The 15266-nt window shown below is 36.2% G+C and overlaps 2 protein-coding genes across 2 annotated transcripts in view; one reads left to right on the top strand and one right to left on the bottom strand.

Annotated features, from left to right (window-relative positions):
- LOC143259746 (uncharacterized) overlaps nucleotides 1-15266 on the bottom strand; it is a 106651-nt gene that overhangs the window by 56389 nt on the left and 34996 nt on the right. The gene's annotated exons all lie outside the window — the stretch shown is intronic.
- LOC143259744 (protein GVQW3-like) overlaps nucleotides 9966-15266 on the top strand; it is a 32249-nt gene continuing 26948 nt past the window's right edge. Inside the window, exons 1-2 of the mRNA XM_076523155.1 lie at nucleotides 9966-10151; nucleotides 12550-12792. The gene's annotated coding sequence lies outside the window, so the exon portion shown is untranslated. The remainder of the gene's footprint in view (nucleotides 10152-12549; nucleotides 12793-15266) is intronic.

Here is a 15266-nt window from a genome sequence, read left to right as displayed (position 1 = left end):
AATTTGACGATGACAAGAGAAGGGCACCGAGTAGCAGGGATTGACTGTCAATAAAGGCAACCAGCGTAGCAAGTCCGATCATTCGGTTGAACACAAAACGAGGAGGTTTCCAATGGGGCGCGCTGAGGATAGCGCGAGCAAAGGGGTGGTAGGAAAAAGGCACAAGAAAGGCTTGAGTGGCGTTGTACGAGGGAATCGCGTGACGACTACTCACGGATCAATAGTTTGCTCGTATACGTATGTACAGGAGTCGGTTTGCACGAGACTTCGTTTAGGCGGTGGCGTTTGCACCGAAGGGGTTACGGCGAACGAAAATCGGAGCCGGCGTCTAACCGCCTCCAAAGAATCTTTGCCGATCTCAATCACCGTTCCTAATATATTATTCAAAATTGCAACATTATGCTTCAATATGGCCAGAATCATTGCGGTCTGTACCAGACCTGGATAAATTTGACTTGAAATTAATTTTCAGTGCTGTTATTTGAAAATAAAAATAGTATCGATCCTTGTGAAATAGCAGCATTTTAAATACTTAATTATTTTGTTATTTTTTACTTTAAACGGAATGAAAGAATAAATCCTTAAAAGAACGTGCAACGAAAAGGTTTTATGTTAAAAAAGCTTTGTGTCAATTTGATTCAAGCAAAAAAAATTCATTCCTCAAAAAGTCCATTCTTCAGAGATTTTTGTCTGAGTCTATCAAATATTGTCGTGAACGAGAATATACAGTGAGACAAAATACAAAAATTTTAACTTAAGGATTGAACTCGATTCACAAGAAGCTGGTAGTATCTTAAAATTACAGATAACAGTCTTTTTCATTTTCCATAATTTTTAATCTGGCATCTGTGTTTTACGCATTTGCGAAATTGATATGCGCGGTTCGCAACGTAGTAATTGTGGGGTTACATTGAAATCACCAACAATTATTTCGCCGACAATGTTTTCATCGACACGATTCCAGCGACACCGCATTGTTTATATACTGACGCGTTGAAATCACAGACAAATGTTTACATCGACTCTCTCGTTTCACCGCAAATGTTATTATGGACATTTCGTGTATAAAAAATGCAGGAATAGAGACAATCTGCTCTGCTCGGTGTATGAAGAAAGTGACAAAGGTGAAAACAGTTGTGAGTGCAGAGGAAGAGCAAGTACAGTATTTATAAATGGAAAACACATTATTCGTTCTCATGATCCTACAAAACATAATCAGCACGTCCTCAAATTATTACAAGGGATCGTGCAAGATTATCAGAGATGATTCAACCGCAACCAAAAAATATTGGCAAACTTAATTTGTCCGACGAAATGTTGAATACTTGGAATTTTCGTACATTTTCGTTCGGAAAATTTTCGTAAGAGTTATTAAAAAAGAATCTGAATGTGCAGTGCTACTTACGACAGTTGCACTTCATTCTCCATTTGTCCACTTCTTTTACCGTAAATAATATGTAATACACAGCGCTAACAATATGTGTGTACGATACAACGTTCAAACGTATGCTTGATACAGCCAAAAGCTCTAAGTGTCGATGATAACATTTGTCGGTGATTTTAACGTGTCGGTATATAAATAATGTCGGCGAAATACGGTATCCTTGAAATCGTGTCGATGAAAACATTGTCGATGAAATAATTGTTGGTGATTTCAGGGTAATCTGTAATTGTTACCATTCAAAAATTAACGGGAAAGGCCTTTGAATACGAGTGTCACACTTCATAATAAATGTTATATAAACGTGTGATAAATTTTTTACAGAACATTCGACTGAAAAAAGATAAGTTCAATAACCCTACACGTTGATAGAAAGTTTCGACCATAGCAACGGAACACTATGTTTTTGCACTAAACTTTTAAATAATTAAATGTTACTGTCACGAGAACAGCGACGACTATACTTGGTACAGTTATACTTATCCCATGTCTGCGTCATTCTCGGCAAATAGACGACATCGTGACTTTTACTGTCCTACATACGTATGCAATAAAAAGTACAAAAATACGCAAAAACAACCAATAATAGAAAAATTAAATGATTTGTGTATTGTAATAAATTTACCATTATTGAATAATGTGAAAGAAACGAAAATCTTGTAGCAAAGAAATATTGACACATTGACATTTTGTGTAATAACTGTACATTGAAGAGTGTACGATATAAGATAAGTAAAGGTCAGGTTCTACATATATTAGCATTTGGTCTAGTGACATCGCGTCATATCTCTGAAAGAATGTTACCGCTCAAACCATAAGAATAATCCTACTGTATCTTCATACATGTTGCTATAGGTCTATTGATTCACATCGATCTAGTTTTGTAGATACCAACTGTTGCCCTCTATTCGTATCATTAATGAGTGGCTATATCTTTACTGTTCTACCAAGAAATTAACAAGACAGAATCTACATACAACGTGGTTCTTGTAAGTGGGACGTTACTATGCGAATCAACTGTGCATCAATAATTTCTTCGTCGCAAACTTTTACTTTTCCTTCTATCTATCCATCAACCGCTGACAACGTGGAATTCGGGGATTCGGGAATTCGAATTAAATATTTACTAAAACTTAGTGAAAAGGAATTAAATTAAAAATAATCCAAAATTTTAGATATCTAAATGAGAATAATTCTGAATGAGAATAATTGTTGACTGTTTTTATTTGTACGTAATTTTATAAAAGTATATTTATACAAATGTGTGTGTGTGCAATCAGGATCCGTTCAATTTCAACTAAATAGAGAATTACAAAATTGCCGATACCATTCTCCGCAACCGTAGAAAAATTATTGGATTATGCTGTACAATGATTGATCTACTCGAAAGTAACAAACTTTTCGATACAACATTTGAAAAAAAGAAGTATGGAAGAAACAAATCGATGAAAACAAACTCTATGTGAAAAAAACATATTTGTTCAAATCGATTATTTTTGGTATGAATTCCTGTACGAAGAAATTCTTGTTCGAATGAAATTTTGTTCGAATGAAATTTTGTTCGACCGAATCCTTATTCGGATAAATTTATATTCGACAGTGTCGAATAAAATTTTATTCGTTAGTCTTAATCTCTTGTTTGGCGTCCGAATAAAATTTTACCAAATTCAGCGTAACATAAATCTACGACTATGCGTAAGAATTTAATATTGGTTTTCGATTAAATCGCATTATTTTATCGAGTCCATAAAATTCGTTTCCATTGATTTTCTTCTGACATATACAATGGACCACAAAAGAGTTCGTACACCTTATAAAACGCAACAACTATTTTAAAACTGAACTAAATGACTTGATTTTTTTTAGATGATAGAGGATCTAGTCTACTAGTCTACTAGACGATGACTGAAATGCTTTCTTTTTAATTTTGCTATTACTTGGAATGACAAAAAGATAAAAATCTCTCGTTTTTAACTTTTTTATCTGAGCCTATAACGAAAATTTAAAAAATGTCTTTCGTAGATCTCGGTAATATCGATTCACGTTGTTACGGATTACAACAAATTAAAGATCGCAAAAAGTTTTTAAAATCCTTCAACGCCTGTAGCTCGACACTGGGTTAACCGATTTCGATCAAATTTTCAGCACGCATATAATTTACCGAGAGTTATCGACGAGAGGCATTTTTTAAATTTTCGTTATAGTCCCAGATAGAAAAGTTAAAAAAACAAGGGTTTTTAATTTTTTCTTTCCATTTCAAGTGATAGCAAAATTGAGAAAAAGCTGTCCCTCTATCATCTAAAAAAAATCAAGTCATTTAGTTCAGTTTTGAAAAATTTATTGCGTTTTAAAAGGTGTACAAACACTTTTGTGAGCCACTGTACATAGATCTTGCACTGCATTTAATTCGCAAATCCAAATGTTTGAAATTACGGCAGTGTTCCCATAGAGCCGTAATGCTATTCGCAACACCGTCATAGTTCCACCGCATGAAAACATCGAGTCAAAGGGGAAGAGATGTTCGGAACGGGCTTAGCGGCGTCGATAATACACTTATTACCAATGTCGAGGGGGTTGGTGCGATCAGCGTGAATCTCCGATCACGAGCCGGTGTAAAAATGGTAAATTATAAAGTATAAATCCGGCGGGGGGTCTTTTGTAGCGATAGACGGGGAACTGGCCGGCCGGAAACGAGGGCGAAAATCGTTCTCCTTGTGATTTGAACGTGTGCCGCGGCGTTACACCGCGGTACAACCCCTATTACGGCTTGTTGAACGAGCGAGAGGTTCGACTGGCAGTGGCGTGCTACCAACAGAGAAGGTGGAACGCGGTAGTAGAGCCTATCTACCAGCAGTAATGGCAGGTCGTATCGATCGTGACGAAATGTTCCTGGAAACGTGACGAGCTTCGGGCTGCTTTCGCTCGTTCATTTATCGGCCGCACGGCTTGCGTACGAGCTTACGAGCTTACGAGCACCCCGCCCATGAAATTTGCGTTTTCTGCGAGCACAACACCTTCTTCCAGATCTTGCTCGCAAATTTAAAAGGCGCGTGCGTACCGATCGGCCAACTTCCCATACACTTTTATGGATACGTTGCTGCGGATCTTTATGCAAAATTGAAATTTCCCGCATCGATGGTTGGAAACAGGAATCGAGTGATAATGAATTCTTCTTCTGTTAGTAGCTTTCGGAAATTGAATGTGATGTAAACGATATTTTTACCGTTTTTTGTCTCCATTATCATTTAATCACTTTTTGATGAAAATGTATCGAATCCGCAACTCTGTGGACTGCGGATTGTATGCGCGTAGGATGGGTTATGTCAAGCAACTACGGAAATTACTTGATGCGAGAATTCTATTACCTTCATTGTTTGCTCGATTTTTATTGCGATTAATGTTACTTAAACAGTTACGCTGTACTATTTGATATAGAAACCATTGATCTCGCTAAATAATTAATTCAAAACCAGTCAAGAGAGAGAGAGAGGGAGAGAGAGAGAGAGAGAGAGAGAAAATCCAAATTAGTCACCATCAAATTAGAATATCTACCTTAAAATATTAGTTCAGATAGACAACCGTCCGTCTTTACGGACAACGTAGCAGCACTTAAAATAACAACGATGTTTCCCCCAAAACATTTTTTCAATCTCCTTTCGCAGGAGGTTGTAAATGTTTCGTTTAGAAGTATACGCGAACGATCCTACAATGCTTGCGCGCCCAGACAAGGATCCAGGGTTATAAAGAAGGCATTGGAAAACTTCTTTCACATTCCCGAAAACGTTCGACACAGCACGAGGGGGAATATGAGACTTCGAGCCATCATGCCGGAAGGAGAATTACCGAAGCTGTCTCGGTAGCGGGACTAGAATATTTCGCAGTAATAAACGTAGCGTATCATCTTCTTTGTAGCTCTTAAGTGCTCTACAGAAAGTGCTCGGTTTATAATAGTTACCTTTCCGTAAGTGGTTCCCAGTTCAATTACGAGAACGTTTTTCTTCGACACCATGGCGAACACTTGCGGCGCATGGCGCTGCGCGGCGCACGATGCCAGGGGACACACAAACATTGGCGAGTTTTATGTAAATTCTGCTCGGCTTGCATGCGTGAACGCACGAGAATAAATACATAAGGATGAGTGGCGAATCGATACGCCTTTACCGAGAAACCGCCAACGAAAAAGTCCATCAATCATTTTGTATGCCGCTGGAATTGTGGTGCGCGCGCGCGTACCAAGAGTTTCGTGTGTACTACACGCAAATGATAATACTAGAGAGGAAGGGAAAGATAGAGAAAGACAGAGACACCGAGGCAGAGGGAGACAGAGAGAAGCAGAGAAAGAGAAATATAGAGTGAAAGGAAAAAGGATAGGATAAAGAAAGAGAAAGAGAAAGAGAAAGAGAAAGAGAAAGAGAAAGAGAAAGAGAAAGAGAAAGAGAAAGAGAAAGAGAAAGAGAAAGAGAAAGAGAAAGAGAAAGAGAAAGAGAAAGAGAAAGAGAAAGAGAAATAGAAAAAGGGAGAAAACGAAATAGAGGAAGAGAGAGAAATAGAGAAAGTAAGAAATAGCGAGCGTGAGGAATAGAGAACGAGGGAGATAGAGAAAAATGATCAGGGGGCGAGTGAGGGAAGGAAGAGAACGGGAGACAGGAAAGTGGGAAGATAGAGGAAGGTTCCGTAGCAATTTATTTGTGCCTTAGGACGCGAATCGATTTACTCAATTACGAGGTATGACAGTGTGACTGGAAGAAATGCGAAATCATCTAGATTTCTGCGCTTGATTAAAGAGGCGGAACTCTATGCTATCTATAGATTGCCAGCGAAATATTGTTGCTATTACAATTATTTTCTTTTTGACCCCTTGTAATATAATATCGAGTTATACGCGTGATGAAAATATCCATTACAGAATGGTGCATTTGAATGATTTTCATTTGCTTTAAAGCGAAATAAAATGCTGCAGTTCTGTCATCAATATTTAAGCATTGCAATTTACAATGAATCTAAATCCGCGATAAGCGCAAATTTTATGATTATGTTGTAAAATTATCAAGGACAAAGTAAGTACAGTTACTATAATAGCGAGTAAAATTATACACAGATCTTCACCTTATTTACTTTACATTTTATACATACAGTGTTTTGCATATGTACTTTTTAGAGAATTTCGGATGTAACTGATATTTGTCCCATAAAGCCTTACATTATTTGGACCATTTTCTGTGTAGTTAAGTAAATCTGCATTCACTATAGTTAAATTACTAGTTTACTTAATACAGAAAAATGCTTGCAATTAATTGCAATTTATAGTTTGATCGTAATGACTAAACTTCATTACTCAGTACAGTATATTTTCACTCTTGATAATAAACGAAATGTCGCGTCTTGTACCATCAACTATCACCTTAATGTAATTAGCTAATTTCATTTACCATGGTATTAATATTATTAGCTAATGCTACGTTTTATGGTGCTCATGTCATTAAGCGATACCATTTCCTTCCGATTACGAAAATTCCAACGATCGTGTCATTAAAGTGAAATAAATGAAGTAATTCGAAGAAATTTTAATCCAAAGATAGTAAACATTAATTAGCACATTCGCCATTAATGTTTTCCATCAACATGTGTGGCGCCTACGAATTTTGATTTGAAGCGAAGAAAATATTAAAATTCCATGCAATATCTATTTTCATGTTTTGTGAGAAGATACGTTGTATTCAATAAGTGGACTGTAAATTTGTATGCAAAATAAAAATTGTTTCCGTAAATCGCAAAGAACACGAGCCAAACGAAAATGTCATGATTCCTTTAATAATTTTAATAAGCTGCAACTAATTCATTGACGCATTCTTCAATATAAATGGAAGCCGTAGATACTCTTCGAAATTTAATCTAATTAATAAGTTATTACGTTATGAGACTGTATATGGTTACAGTTAGTTATAAGTGTTACGTACAGAGCATCTTTAACTCTTTGAGTCCTGAAAAATATTCCGTCAGCAAGACCCATTTTGATTACTTTTACACATTACGATAAGACGAATGAAGTAATTGTCTCATACTAGAGGCCAAGATGGACGAATTAATGAATGCCAACCACTTTGCTGCCGAATGTAGATCCCTCTGCTCCTGGAAAGCTTCAGGTGTCACTTACCAGAGATCCGGTTAGATTCTGACGCACGATTAGAGAAAGATAAATGGTTGGACAAAAAGATGTTCTTTTCTGTCGGATTCTTTTATAACCGAGGCTGCAACCTACGGCTCGGCCCGCTCTGATTATACACGAGATCTTTGTGCCTTCGCTCCGTCTCACGTCCACGAAATCTGGAAACTCGGAATTATCCCTGTCACGCTTGAAGCACTCTTTAACCGGTCTCATGAAACCCGGTCTTCGAAGCTTGTTTTTTCGTTGTAGGTAGCCACGAAATTTTTCGACAATTTCCATTCCTCTTTTGTACTTCAAAAACTTCCTCAGAAAGGTGCAATTTCGTCCTTCCCCTTTCTCTTCGACACCAATTTACGTCCCTGCCATTAGTTGTTTCGTATCATACTGTCAATGGTAACAATCTACAGTCTGCCACGTAAATATTCGTACACTTTTTCAAACGGAAATGTTTAACGTGCAAGAGAGAGAAATTGTTGAACGAGCACAATCTCAAAAAATGCGTCGTTTCGCGAATGTTTTGAAGATTGGAAACAATGCTGTCACAAAAGTGTGTTACAGTCGATGAAGACTATTTTGTAAGTAAAAATTCTAGAAACTTTTGATTGAGAATTGAGAAACAATTGATTCCAATTGAGAAACTCAATTGATACATAGAGTCATATTTTTTGCAATTGTGCCATACACTTCTTGTTAACATACGCAAGTGTTATAACCAGATCATATACGAGAAACTGATTAATTTTCTTTTTTTCATGACCTAGTGAACATCTATCGTATCGAAAAACTAGTTCAACAGCAATTTCCCAAGTTCAATTATCATCTGTTAATCGTATTAAATCCTGCTTGGCCGGTTCTCGGAAGTAGGCGTAAAAGTAGTTTTACTAGAAAAGAGGCGAGAGTGAGAGCGAAAGAGAGAAAAAGGGAGGAAGGGAGAGAAGAAGGGAGAAAGAAAAAGGGGATGGGAGAAGGGAGAGGTGGAGGCAGAGGCGAATAAACCGGAAGTACGGCCGCGTTCATTCAGGCTCCGCTTCCAGGTTCAGCCAGCGTTATCCTTTTCTTGTTTTCTTTTTAGCCGGTGGTTCCGTCGGTCGAACAATAGAGCCACGATGCCGTAATACACGGCAAAGGGTGATTAATAATTCCAGAAGCAAGCCGAGGCACGAAATTCGAAACATTTCCGGCGAGCGCGATCGCGATTACACGAAACACGCGGCCCTTGGAGCACTTTCCGTGCCTGGGAGGCCTTGAATGACGCGCGATTAAATAATTTTACCTCACCCGTTACGTTATTTTATCGATGCCCTCATGGCAAACTGCCTGCCGAATGTTTACTCAATGAGCTCGTTCCAAGAAAGTCACGAGAAGACCGCGAAATCGTTCGTGTTTATTCGAATTTTGTCCTCTCAGTTATTGGTCGAAAGTCGTAAAAAAAATTTCGATTTTCAATATCTTTAATTATTCGTAGCTAACAGCAAACACAACCGACTTCGACGAAATTTTCAGCATGCATATTGGTTACCGACATCTGCAAAAAGCATTGTTTAATTTCTCGTTACATACTCGGATGAAAAAAAGTTATTTTTTTCAACTTTCACATTTAACAAAGTAGCGCTCCAACGTCTCAAAAACATTCAAGTAATTTGGTCGAATTTTAAAAAAGTTATTCCTTATCGAACATGTCGAAATATTTTAGCAACTATATGTATTATGGAAAGATGGTTGTTGTTTCATATATTAATATTTCTTTGCATACATTGCCTGCGAAAGACTCGTAAATTATTGAATATTGCAAGCTAATATTTATAATAAATCAAACAATACGTAAATTAATTAATGGTCCTCCAGGTCACTTAAAACAATGCAATTTTGAACTAGTGGGAATGATTTCTATATGTCACAACGATCGTCCACTTAACTAATTAAAACCTGTACGCAGTAATTACACTTGAAGTGGCAGTTGCATGCCATTTTACGCTGCACAGATAAACAGTTATTGCAGCCTTAAGCATATATAAAAACAAATATATTACACATACATAACGTCGTTGATAGATAGCGCGAACTTCGATCACTCTGATTTCGTTAATTTTTTAATAGTCCCGCCTAAATACAAATCAACAACTTTATCCTCGCTCTATGTGAATATTCAACATAAAAACAATGAATTAATTTATCCTTCATGTATCAGCACTCTTGCGTGACGCGCTATACTCAATATTGTTGTCATTGCACACACACACATACACGCGCGCGCGCGCACACACGCACACGCATACATGTGAAAAAGCAAAAGAATATTACCGTTCTTTGGGTAAAATTCGTATTGTGTTTACAGAACCTCGTCGCTGGAGTCAAAGATAAAGAATACTAACAACAATTATTTTTAATTGGTCAAGGCAGCCTATACTATTCGCCAAAGGACGTTTCGAGCAGTCGGTCACGCCTCGGTCAGACAGAATCGTAAATTTACGGTTGGTGTGCCACGAGACGGAAGCAGGGAGCATCAGGTGCAAGCGGAATTATGGACCCACCTGCTTTTGTACGGTTGGTCCCCTGCGTCATTTCTATTCCGATCCTAGTCCAGTACCCACAAGCGGACGTTTTCAAAAACTCACACGTTGTTACCTGACGAGACGTGCTAAGCAGCAACTTTTACACCGAACGGTGTAATTATTGTACAATTTTAATACGGAGGATGTATTATTTGCTCGCTAGTGTACATTGATTAACACGTTTGACACAGACGACATGTGCAACACGAATCTTCTAACATGTCGCATTGAAATACATACCTCGTAAATTATAAATTATATTCGCATATGTTATGAGTTTGTATGAAGTACTAGCATTTGTGCAAGAGAATATTATATCGTATAACATTTAAAATATAGGTTACATATTATCTTAAAATGTTCAGTGACAGTGGTGAATAAACTACGAATCTTTATGCAAAATAAGAATTATCTTCATTAATTGCAACAAATATGATTCAAATAGTTTCTGTTTTTCTTGAATAATTTCAGTGAGTTGAAAATATTACGTACCAATACTAATTACGTACTACCTAAATTCTAATGGTGAGATACAAAATTGTACGTTTATTGAAATAGATAGTTGTCACACATATTTACAACGTTATATCTCAGATTTAACAGAAAAAGTTGTTACAATCCTTTATTCATCCTCAGACTGAATTGTTGCACTGATACTTTGTAAACGATCCGTTTCAAACGTCACATGATCTAACAATTTTCATAGGTTTTGATATTCCATCGAAAAGAAAAATAAGCTGTATATACAATTTATGTAATCAAATGTGATCTTCTTAATATCATGCATCTTCTGTTCGCTAAACGTTTTCTCATACAATCAACAATCTACGAAGAATTTCAAATTGTCGTGTTAGAAAACATCCCCGTATATGTGACGACCACCAGTTTTATGTTTTACGTAAGGAAAATTGAATTGATTTTATGCAAGTTGTTACACGGAATTATAATATGCAGCTTTAAAATTATATTCTATATAATTTTACATTTTATAAAATTTTATGCATTTTGTGGAGAAATGGCAACGTGAAACACAAAACAGTAAAAGCATCAGAATAATGTCCGAGCATAGGTGTGTCCTTTTGAAATAATTAATATTGATAATGGTACCATTCAATTTTGATGTGTTCAAACAACTAAATTATAATCTCTGCATTAAAAAAAGTTGCTTAAGTCTGTCAGGAACAAATGCACATTACGAAGAGATTTTACGACTCCAGAATAAATCTGCTCAATCTTCAAAACAGACAGAAACATTATCTTCATCAACGAAAATGTTGTTTAAAACGTTGACACTTGCGACAAATCCGCCGATCGCAATTCTTGACAATAAATAATTAACCATCAGCTGACGGGGAAAAAAAGGAAAAAGCCCGAGAGAAATCGTAAAAAAAATATCGTTTACCTGATCTCGACATGAAAATTTATGGATAAAATTATGTTCGTGCATCGCGTGTTTATTTCCAGGATTATATTGCGCACCTAATGCAACGAGTGTATATGAAAGTTACGAATCCGAGTGTGGTAGGCTTGTCGCTCGAAACTCAGAAATGTGGATGGCTTTTAAATGAAAAAAGTTTGACGTGTCTCGAAGACGAGATGTTCGCAACAGTCACTGATCGAGGTAGCAAAGGAAATATTAGGTCGTCCCATAAGTTCGTGCCGTGCACTGGTCCCATTTTTTTTAAAGATGTGTGGACTGATGATTTTGAGTCGTTCGAAGTTTCAGACATCCCTTCAAACGATAAATTTCACATTTCATTCAGGAGATTATTGTGTTTAATCTTGAAGATCAAAATTTCCTTTAAAAATGAGTACGCGTCACACTCTGGGTTTTTCACTTTGTAAAAGACGAAATGGTTGTCGTTCACTAACACTCTTCCTTTCGAATACCTTCTTTAGACTGAATTAGATCATAAACTGTTTTCCTTTGCTAGCTTATTGCTCTCTGTTTATGAAACACACAACGAAAAGTATAGATGTATTTGCAGAGATTCATTTTTATTTTATTTATATTTAGAGATTCATTTTTTTATTTATTTATATTTTACATTTTTATTTATATTTGCCTCATTCAGAGAATTTTTATCGAGTGAATTTTTATTTTCTGTCGCCGTTCGAGCGCTAAAAAGCATGATAAATGAGTATAAATATGTGACTTCAACGTTCAGCTGACCTATAGAGGTTTTTAACGATGTCTCGACGATGTTGTCGACATTTCAAATTATCATTACCATACCGATATTATCGATATTTATCGGAAACGCTATTGACAGTCGCACATCTATCTGAACTATCTATCTGAACCAGGCTCGTACGCCAGATAGACGTTCCCAGAACCCTCTTGAATCAGCTCGTTTATCAGATCACGAATTTGACGCGATAAATTACAGGGCAGGAGAAGAAGAAACAATGGAACGGTCGCAGTACATCCGCGACTGTGTCCGCGGTCATTAAAAATTCGCGCGAGCCAATGGATAGAGCAAGTTCGTCGCGTGTCTCTGCACGTGGGAGCAGGTTAAGGACAGTCACTCGGGACACGAAACAGTTAAAAATATCGCTGGACGAATGATCGATCGCTTTCAGGACAAACAACAGCGCTGAAATTCGTGTACAATCTGGTTTACGTAACTTGTGTAAGTAATTGGATTATTTTTTCGCAATTTCGATGCTGATTATCGTTTGCAAAAACTAGACGACCGAGACGCTCAAGAAAATTAATAATATTCTCGGTTTAGTTGTGCAGTGAGCAATGCTCGAGCTTAGTTTTTATGGGAGTATCTATAAAAGTCGGGCGTGTTGCATAAAGATTCGTTATAACGATAAGTGGCATAGAGATTGCGATTAGATTAAGGATTTTATGCATTTACAATGAAAACGAATTGCTGAATTAAACTTATTAAGGTCATTAAAGAAAGGAAGGCATTTCTGTATGCTTACTATCCCTTGGAATGAATACAGACAGTTTTCATTTCGCATAAAGATCCTCAGCCCAGTTTTTACATTATCGTTACCACGTGTTTGTTTTATGGAATAATTTATAGGAAATTGTAGGGAGCGATAGCTTCTTCAAAGGTTGTTTTTTTTATAGATTACAGGCTGCAATTAAGCTTACGTCAATTTATGATCAATACAACAGTATATTAATGTGCTATAATAAAAACGCTGAATTCAAGGTGGTGTTTTCTTGATAATTAAATCGCTGAATGCTATATCTAATATTAGAAATAAAGAATTACTAATCTGCATGTTTCTTATAAACCGCTTTGTATAGCTTTTAATACACTAGTAGTAATTTGAGGACGTACTTTCATTCCTTGCATTTCAACACATTTTTATCATCGGTATTCTTGATAAAAATGTTGTAAGTATTTAGATATTTAAAAATTAGATATCCATTATAGATATTAGATATCCATTCCTTGATAAGGAATGGAAAGGAATCGACGTTAAGTGAAACAAATTACTTTTCCTGCATCGGAACACTGACTACACGTCATTCTATGAATAAATATGGTTTCAGTTTTGTGTACACGATATCATAAAACATTTAAATATTTCGATATTAAATGAATTTATCGATGATACAAATTTAATTTTCTTTGGCCTTTTTAATGTTTCGATAACAATCGAAAATAGATCAACTGCATGAGCTATAGAAAATAAGGATCTATTGAAATAAAGTTGAACTCCTTAGTCTTCTATTTCAAGCAGCAAAGATTTCAAGCAGTAGTGAAGGAAATAGGCTGAATAGAAGTTTAAAAATGGATCCATAATCTCAAGCATCATCAGCTGACCTTTTTCAGATCCATTAATATCGTTTCTTTTTTATTTTGTGGGCGCGTTCATTCTGGTTTCTCATTCATTCTGCACAGAAAAGCCGCATGAAAGGCAATTCCACAATGACGACCAACGAACCGGTCGCTTTTCTGAATAAAACGACTCTTGCCTGACTTCATCCAGCTTGTCACATTTGCCGGTCAACGAGTACAATTTCGAAATAATATCAGCTACGACTTCGATGTATTACATAATGTCGAATCCATTTCCCTTGAATCTGTCTGCATGTGAACATTCTGTAACTGCATGGAAAAACGACGAAAGACACAAATTTAAGGAATTTTAATTTATGCATTAATTGAATTGTAGCATATAGGTTTTACGTATTCATCAGAAAAAATATCCTGAGGACAAATTCAGTGTTCTTCCTAACGACCACAGACATACTATTGATTTCTATTGTAATTTCGATGCATTTCCACAGTTCTCATTTTTATAATTATTTTTGGTACTTTGTTTTGCTTTGCTTTTGCAGTGATTACGATAGTGAGAAGTGTGTAAGATCATCTAAAAATAAATTTATCACACAAATTATAATTCTTTCTTACAAAATCATATATAAATGTTAGTTTAATACAAATTACGAACGCATGTAACAAATTTTTTGTTACAATAATTATTGTCAGTCAGATAAGTAAATTCAATATAACATACTATTCCAAATTTGGCAAGGACAGTGCTCTATATCATGAGTTAATTGTCAAAAATAAAAACCATAGCAAAAATAATAAACATCGTCCAAACGATTATTACATTTCCCCAATTGAATTATTATCAGTACAAAGATATAATCAAATTTCCCACAAAATCGTAAGGTAGTTTTTTTAAATCATTGTAATACGTAAGTAAAACTGTTTTGTATTAGAACAATTCAATTTATAAAACTCTAAAATAAGTTTAAAAATATCGTTTGTTTTCTTCTGTCAGGATATCTACAGTTACAACTTCATATTGAAGCGTAGTAGATCAATGAATGTTGATTTCAGATTGCGAAAATATCTTAGATAGCGCCAAGCGTGGATTGCTGGTAATTAGTGGCTTTAAGTACTAATTCCTCAAGATACCAGATAAAGCGTGCACGTTCAAATCTAATCTTAATTCACGCCTGTCCTTACAGCGTAGATTGGTATCAACGCGTTCAGGAGAAATGATCGACGCAGTGAACACACGGAAGCACTCCTGTTCCCGTTAAAAAATTTCCTTACCGTAAGCGTAAGTGCTCTATGCGAAACTTGAGAGCAAACATGGAATTTATGTTTCGAGCTGAAAA

The sequence above is a fragment of the Megalopta genalis genome, chromosome 6 (genome assembly GCF_051020955.1).
Source record: "Megalopta genalis isolate 19385.01 chromosome 6, iyMegGena1_principal, whole genome shotgun sequence".
NCBI classification, from domain to species: Eukaryota; Metazoa; Arthropoda; class Insecta; order Hymenoptera; family Halictidae; genus Megalopta; species Megalopta genalis.
Note: the sequence above shows the minus strand (reverse complement) of the source record. Positions and strands in the feature narration are given on the sequence as shown.